Source organism: Salvia miltiorrhiza, chromosome 3 (assembly GCF_028751815.1).
Source record: "Salvia miltiorrhiza cultivar Shanhuang (shh) chromosome 3, IMPLAD_Smil_shh, whole genome shotgun sequence".
Classification (NCBI taxonomy): domain Eukaryota; kingdom Viridiplantae; phylum Streptophyta; class Magnoliopsida; order Lamiales; family Lamiaceae; genus Salvia; species Salvia miltiorrhiza.
In genome coordinates, this window is record NC_080389.1 from 24,751,458 (window position 1) to 24,759,448 (window position 7,991).

Sequence of the window (7,991 nt, forward strand, 5' to 3'; positions counted from 1 at the left end):
TATTGTTCTGATAAACTTGTTGCGGGTGATGAATTAATTTCACATATCCCTGTTTATATCATTTTCCAATCTTGAACAAGTGATCGTGCTAAGCCAGCTTTGAGAGGTTAGATGTCATACCCCGACTTTTAACCCCTGATTAAGGGCTTAATTATTAATAATTAGGGTTCGGCATCCATTAATAATAAAACTGGTTTGATTTATCTGATGTGACTTAATCGTTATATATGTGATTTTCGTTACTTGTGACCTTATGAGCAAGTTATTATGATTTTTATTTGAGGATATTAGCACTTGGAATTTTTATTAAGTTTCTAAAGCAAGTGCAGTTTATTTTTACCGAGAAATCAAAGAATGCCGGTTTATGAAAATATTTCCAAGCATATATTTTGTTTTAAATTTTTTTTTCCTATGAGAGGAATATTATAATTGAGTGAGTGCACTAATATTAGTGCTATGATTATTTTATTTGGTCACATGAATAATTATGCTATGGTATTTTATTAATGAGTAATATTTCCATAATTATTATGGTTATTATTTAATCACCCTTCTCACCTTATTATTTTAATTTCCCTACCATGTGACTAAATACCACAAATTGCCAAGTGTAGAGATTGAGAGAGTAGAGATTGAGAGAGTAGAGATTAGAGAGAGTGTAGAGATTAGAGAGAGAGAGAGATCAAGGCATTAATTGCCAATATTTCCTTAAGATTACAAGATCATTTACAATCTTGCAAAATCCTCTCTCACTCCTCACTCATCATTTTCGACCAACACCTCCTCCATCTTTCTCTCACTTTCCTCCATTTTCCTCCATTGAAGAAGACCTTCGGAGCTTCCAAAAATATTACCAAACACCTCAATCCACTCTTAAATCTTCCATAAACACATTCTAGCTACTTATATTCAAGAGAATCCTTGAAGAAGAGCTTCAAAGCTAGAGTGAGAAAGTGTGAATCTTGGTAAGAAATTTGGGTAAGTGACCATGTATTCCATAAATCTTGCTTGAATGATGTTGTATGTGAGTATTCTTGAAAGATTGAAGCAAGAAAATCACCCCTCCCTTGTTCTTAAAATTTTCGAAAAAAATGGGTATTTACCCTTCAAAAATTTTCTTTTTCTTTCTTTGATTTGGGGTGAAAAATGAGATCTATGTGGTGTTTGTTGATGATTGATGTGTGTTGTGAAAGTATATGCTTTGAGATGTGAAAGTCGATTGAGTTTAGTTTACCCAAAAATTGGGAAATTGTGAGTTGATGATTAAAATGATGGATTGATGATGAAGATGAGTCCATGAGATGTATATGATGATGATTGATGGAGTAATTTGAGTATATGAGGTCAATTGATGATGTTGATATGAGTTAGTTTAATAAAATTAGGGATATGTGTATCTATGCTCTAATTTGTAATTGATGGTTTATATGTGAGATAAATTGGTTAAGAATGATAGATCTATGAATGGGTTAAAGATTCATATGTGTCCATAAGATTTTCAAAGAGTTTATAGTTTAGTAAAAATTAGGACTTTTTGGTCTATGTGTTATTTAAGTGATTTGGCTTAAGATATATGTTTTAAGCATGATAGTAGTGTCTTTTTATCTTTGATTAAGTCTTTTATTGGCTAAGTAAAATTTTGACTTAGTTTAGTTTGTATGAGTTTTTGAGTTCTTGTATGATGTGAGTGTGATGTTTGGTAAAATGAAGTTTAATTGCTCTATGACCATTTTGTAAACTTTTGTCATGTTTTATTAAGAGATTTATGTTGATACATGAGTTTTCACTAGAGTTTAGTTTACATGATAAAAAGAGAATAAATATGTGTATAATGAGTTATATGGTGTAAAAGATCATGTTTGAGTATTTGAGTAATTTCGAGCATGAAAATGAAAAGAGAATTTGTTGATGCGTTCGTTGAAACGTTTTCCATGAGATTTGAGTTTATGATGAAAGAAAAGAGTCGAGATTGAGTATTATGAGTATTATGTTGTACTTGAATGTTTTTTAGTGCTATCAGTGCTTAAAATGAGCTTTGATGAGTTTGCTTTGAAGAAATGTTGAGTTGAGCATGTTTGCTTGTGTGTATGTTTCGGAGTCGTTTTTCATGACGCACTGACCTACTGTTTTAGAGGGGTTTTTGTTACCTAAACACCATGAAAATTTCATGGTAAGTATATTTGAGAGTCTTAAGCACACCGGTAAAATTTCAAGTCATTTGGATTTCGTTTACTATTTTTATAAAATACAAAACCGAAACTGCACATTACTACCGAGAGTTTCTGAGAGCAGGGGAAAGAGTCATTCATTTCAGTATCTTCCTGTGTGATCTAGCTTTCCAGAATTTTATGGTATTAACCTTATTGTGTTAGATAGATATCCACCAAATTTGAGCCCATTTTAACAACATTTACTATTTTTTGAAAAATCCACGTTTTCGATTGCTCAAAACTGCCGAATATGGTAGACTGTAGTAAAACAGTCATATCTCCTACAATACTTGGAGTTTTTGACTCTACTTTTTTTATATAAAACTAGACTCGAAGACCTTTCTTTTGGTATGAATCTCGAGTCCAGGAGGTGTCGGAGTCAGAACAGGTTAAATTTTGAAGTTGAATCAGTGTAAAAACAGAGCATGTTTTAATGATGTTTGATTGTGATTCTTATGTGCCTTATGTGATTGTGTTGCCTATGTGTTTGAATGAGATTAGACGAGCCTTATATGAGAGATAAATCAAGACTTAGAACCATGATTTTCTTGAAACCTATCCTTGAACTTAAGGATTTGAGATGAGTGGAGAATTTATATAGAGTGGAGTAAGGAGATAGAATATGAGATAAGAGCATGAGATAAGGCTTTATGGGTATGGATTTTAAAAGGATTAAAATGTTTTAAATCAATTCCATTTTAATGGAGTTTAAAATGCTTATTTAAGTCATTTATAAATGAATAATGGAATTTCGTATTCATTTACATGGAAATGAAATGTATAGAATGTTATAAGACGGTGCATGATTATTATCTTTTATGTGAACATGTGAATTTCTAAATGATATTAAGTTTAAGGATGTTGGATTCTTTTATTTTGTTTGTTATGTGGTTACGTGATATTATGTGGTTAGTCGATGTTATGTTGGTTTTTGATTGTTTTAATCGAAACGACTTATGGATGCTAGAACCCTAAAACACCAAAAGATACCCTAAGCACGTAGAATTAGACTTTGTCTTGTGACAATTTTCTTCACGAACTTACCGACTCTTCATCAATAAAGGTCCGGGCGACAGGAAGTGAAGCCGAAGAAGAAGCGACTCCACGCTAGCTTAAGAACGTTTGAGGTGGGCATTATTTTTACTATACGTATATAGAGATCCCCTGCGTGTCGTAGGCCTCTTATACGAATATATGCATGAGATGATTTTAACTGTTAATTTCAGTTTATTATTATGCCCAAAATGATAAATGAAATGTTTATGAAAATAAAAATGTTTATGAAATGAAATGAAATGTTTATGAAATAATTGACTGCCAAAAATGTTTATGTTTTACGTATGTATCCTATCTGTGTTGGTTCGCCAACTTTAAAGGAAATCCAATTGGGATCCTATGCTAGACAAAGGTTGCTAGCTAGGGTTAACGTGTACACTTATGGAGACCGCGAGTCACTTGCGACCGGTCTTGGCGTCCGTGGTAAGGAGGCCTCATTCCCGGCGCGTGACAGAAAGGAACAGATATGGATCATATGAAGGAAAATGGGTCGGCCGGCCAATCTTATGAAAATGAAAGAAATGTTTTAGTAAGCGCAGGACTTTCAAGAAAACCCCTGTGTGTTACTGTTATGGCAGTTCAATTTATATATGTATGCATGTTGTATTTTCGACATATGTCCACTGAGTATTTTTATACTCAGCCCTGCATGTATTTCTAAATGTGCAGGTTGAGCAGCTGATGGAATGGAATGGTGTTGAGCGGGTGTTCCTTTGATCATTTCAAGAAATGTAACCTTGAGTATACATCTTCATATGTATATCTCACACGTTTTCCGCTGCAAAACACTTTGATTAGGATAACTCTATGTTATGAAATTGTTACACGTGTTATTGAGTAACCCACCTTAATCAGTTCTCCTTTATGTGTATGTGTTATAAGTATCCAAATGATCATATATGATCCTAGCATTTTATCTATGAGTGACATTACATATACTTTAATGTTAAGTAATTGTCCATATCTGTTCCCACTCATTAATTCTCATCCCAAGTCATAATCCCGGCTAAATCGTCATTAAGGGTAGCGGGCTGTGACATTAGACTTAGGCGATATTTAAAATTCTGATCCTCTTGACGCTCGCGCTAAGCTAGCTCTGGGAGCTCGGACTTAGGTGGCATTACAATTTTAACCCTTTTTACGCCCGTGCTAAGGCAGCTCTGTGAGCTCTCGCTTAGGTTACTTCTATGTCCTAAGTGCTCGTGCTACTACCAGCATTGGGACCCGGTGTAGGCAGCTGCCCGCGCTAAGCCAGCTTTGGGAGCTCGGACTTTAGGCGACATCTAAAATTTTCACCCACTTAATGCCCGCGCTAAGGCAGCTCTGGGAGCTCGCGCTTAGGTGACTTCTAGGTCCTAGGTGTTGGGAACCTTGTGGAATATCCTAATCCTTGTTTTGATGATACCAAAATGCATAGGTCTTAATTGTAATAGACTAGAACTGTTTTGAACTCAAGTGTTAGAGTTCGTTTCTAGTTTAGCTTGTGGTTCTGATGACTGAAGACTGAAGGACGAAGGACTGAAGACTGAATACTGAAGATACCAACTGAAGTATCAGTTGAAGAATCAGTTTGGAACTGATTACTTAATGCGTGCCGCGTGGACTCAGCGGACTGATACTAAAGTCAAGTATCAGTTAAACATTCTTCCTCGGACTGATCTTCCAACGTTCAAAGGAAGCCACGTACTCACAAAAGTACAGCCGCATTAAATGCAGAGATCTCAGGATCTCCTTATCTCGGCAGAGGTCATTCCTATTTGGTGGCTACTTTATCAGAGACGTCACATCTCCTGTCCCTCAAGAGAGCCGTTTCCACCAAACAAGGAACCTCGAAGATTGAAGCCTCAGCCCAAATTCTCGCCAACGGAAGAAATCTTGAGGACGTTCTACGCCAACGAATCTATTTAAGAGTTCTCCTATAAATAGCGCTCAAGGATCACTTCAATCTTCACCGATTCAACGACATAAGCTGAGCTGAAGCTCTGCCAAAATCGCTACTCAGCCTAAAGCTTAAATCGAAGAAGAGAATTCCAAAGCCAAAATTAGTCACTGCTGATTACATACATTCTCTTAGACCTTAGGCAAATCTCTGTTTACCCAGAAGCCAAGGTCAAACTTGCTCCAATGAACTTGTTCTTTGCAGTATAGTTGACACCCGTTCAAACCTCCTTTCAGGAAGTAAGATTAGAGTGTTTGAGTGATTCGGAGTTCAGGAAGGTACTCTGACTCTGAGAGTCTTAGCGCGGGTTGTGCTAAGCAAGAGAAATTCGACACGAGTGAAGTGTGGGTACTGAAGAAGTGGTTTATTCAGTGGTACGGTTGTGTGCACTCGGCAAGCACACGGTTTGGTTTGCAGTGCACCTGTTAAGCACTTGCGAAGTGGATTGTTGGTCTGATCAACTGATCGTGGATGTAGGAAAGGGTTTTTTCGAACCACGTAAAAGTCTCTGTGTTGTTTACAGCTTTCAGTGTTACTTTTCTACTTGTGTTATTTCAATTGATAAACTGAATCCTGAATAACTGCAAAGAGAAACCTAAGACCAACAACGTGCTCAACCGAGGCTATTGCGAAACTAAGTTTAATTTCCACTGCGTATGATATCAGTCTGACTGATCTATCTTTTGATAGTCAGGAAGAGTGTAATCATCTCTGTTTTAGCAAACTCGACTGAAGCCCTTACGTGCATCAGTTAAGTTCCAGTAACTTAACTGATAACTCCTTACTGAAGAGCTTTCAGTATCAGTCGTCAACCCTGTTTGGTCAAAACTGTTTTCAGTTAACAGGCGTCACTATTTGCGTGTAAAGTTTCGTTTTAGATCTCTATCTGGAGATCCCTCACTTTGAGGAAAAGAAAAATAGCCCATAGGTGTATTCCCCCTCCCCCCATACACCTATTCGAGACCCTCCGGACCTAACAATTGGTATCAGAGCAGGTTGTTCGCAAGAACACTCTGTATCTGATTAGGTTCTAATTGAACTAGATCCTTTGCCAGAGGAACCACCTTTGACAGAGGAACGGGCCTTGCAGAGAAGTCAGAGGGATGGACCTCATCAGAGGAACGACCTACGCTAGAGAAGCCGCTCTCGCCAGAGGAACGGTCTTCGCCAGAGGAATCACCAGAGATGCGGGAAAATCTCCCGCGTAAGGGCAATTTTACTATTATGCCCCTGACCACGCAAGGCGCATGCTCCAGCGATGAATGTACCATTTTACCCTTTACGTGTAATCTATAAATAGTTGCCTACGTGCTCTTTGTAAGGTTACGCTATCTTCACTATTGCAATACAACAACAGTTTTTCTCTCAAGCTTTCAACCTTACTTTTCTCTTACGATCTTCAAGTAACACTAGGTATAGTTCATCGCTTTACCATAATTCATCGATTAAATCTACACCCACTCGGTCATGTTTCACCATCTGGCGCCGTCTGTGGGAAAAATGGGCTAGGACGTGAGTTTTGTTCGCCGGCGCATGCAGATCCATAATTACGGTCGGATTTGCGTGCGCAGGCACCGATCGAGCTGATAATCTGGTTACCCAAGTGAATTCGAGTCCATAATCGTGTTTCCCGGGCTGATCTACCTACAAGCTTTTGAGATCTGTGCTTTCTGTGTTTTTTCCTGCATGTGCATGATGGGAAGGGGGTGGGGATTGACGATCGAGTGTCAATTTATGATTACTTTACGCATGATCGAGATAAGTGTGTGCTGTTGCAGTGTTTCTTAGCATAATTTGTGTTTTCCTTACGGATCTAACGAATTGCACCAGTGAATTGTTGGTTGACACTCTGTTTTTGCTTTCCAGGGTTTTTCGTCGTGAATTTACGGTTATTTTATGTATACGCGTGGTAATTATGGGTCGTGATTCTCGTGTTTCCTCGTGTAATCTTCATTTTCTACCGCACCTAACGTGTTTCGCTAACAAATCTCTTGGTTGTTGCTTTGTTTATGTCTGTCTTCGAATTTCTTAATTTGGGTTTCCTGATAGTCTGTTTCTTTTGCTGGATCCTAATATGAATTCAAAGGGGAAATCTCTGTCGTTTGTCCTCCGTTCATTCGGTCTATGCCCTGGGTTTATTTCCTAGAGTATAGTGATATCTTGAGGGGGAATTTATGACGGCCTTCGCGCCGGTGCTCTGGATTTCTTATCTCGGGAATTTCGGTCACAAGAGGTGGATCGTTTCATTTTTTATCAGGATTTTTCTCACATTGTTTATGTGTAGGTACTATGGGTTCTTCGGACGTTCACCGCACTCTGGAAAAGGAGTTCGACAACGCTAGGCTTAACTCCGCTGCTCACACTACTGAGGTGCCGACTTCACTGTTCAACGGCATGCAGGGCAGCACTGCCTTCACCATGCCGCCAGACTTTCACACTATCTCAGCTACTCCACCGACAGAGCAGAATGTTAATGTCCAGAGATTTGCTCTGGTAACACCGGGCTCCGATGTGCCAAGCTTGGTCCCCACGTCTGGTGGCGGACCGCTGAACTTTGGACTGGCCGAGCAAATGATGGCCCTGCTCAACTACGCTACCATGCGCCAGGCTTTGGGGACTCCCATGTTGTCCACTATCCCCGCCACAACTCCCCTGCTGGGAGGACTCAACCCACAGGGCACTGAGGCCCCACCTCCTGCTGCTCTGGAGGCAATTAACCCGATAGTCAACAAACAGGCCGTGATGCCTGGGGAAATACAGAGGGTTCTTGCTGATAGGGAATTGGA

General features: G+C 38.9%; 1 long non-coding RNA gene across 2 annotated transcripts; it reads left to right on the forward strand.

The window, feature by feature from the left end:
* Nucleotides 1–841: 841 nt before the first annotated feature.
* Nucleotides 842–4,131, forward strand: LOC131015708 (uncharacterized). 2 transcript variants are annotated; one of them, XR_009098672.1, is made up of 3 exons: nucleotides 842–978; nucleotides 3,274–3,337; nucleotides 3,936–4,131. It is a non-coding gene; the product is annotated as an uncharacterized LOC131015708 (long non-coding RNA). The 2 variants fall into 2 exon arrangements; XR_009098673.1 differs by having other exon boundaries at nucleotides 890–965.
* The last annotated feature ends 3,860 nt before the right edge of the window (nucleotides 4,132–7,991 follow it).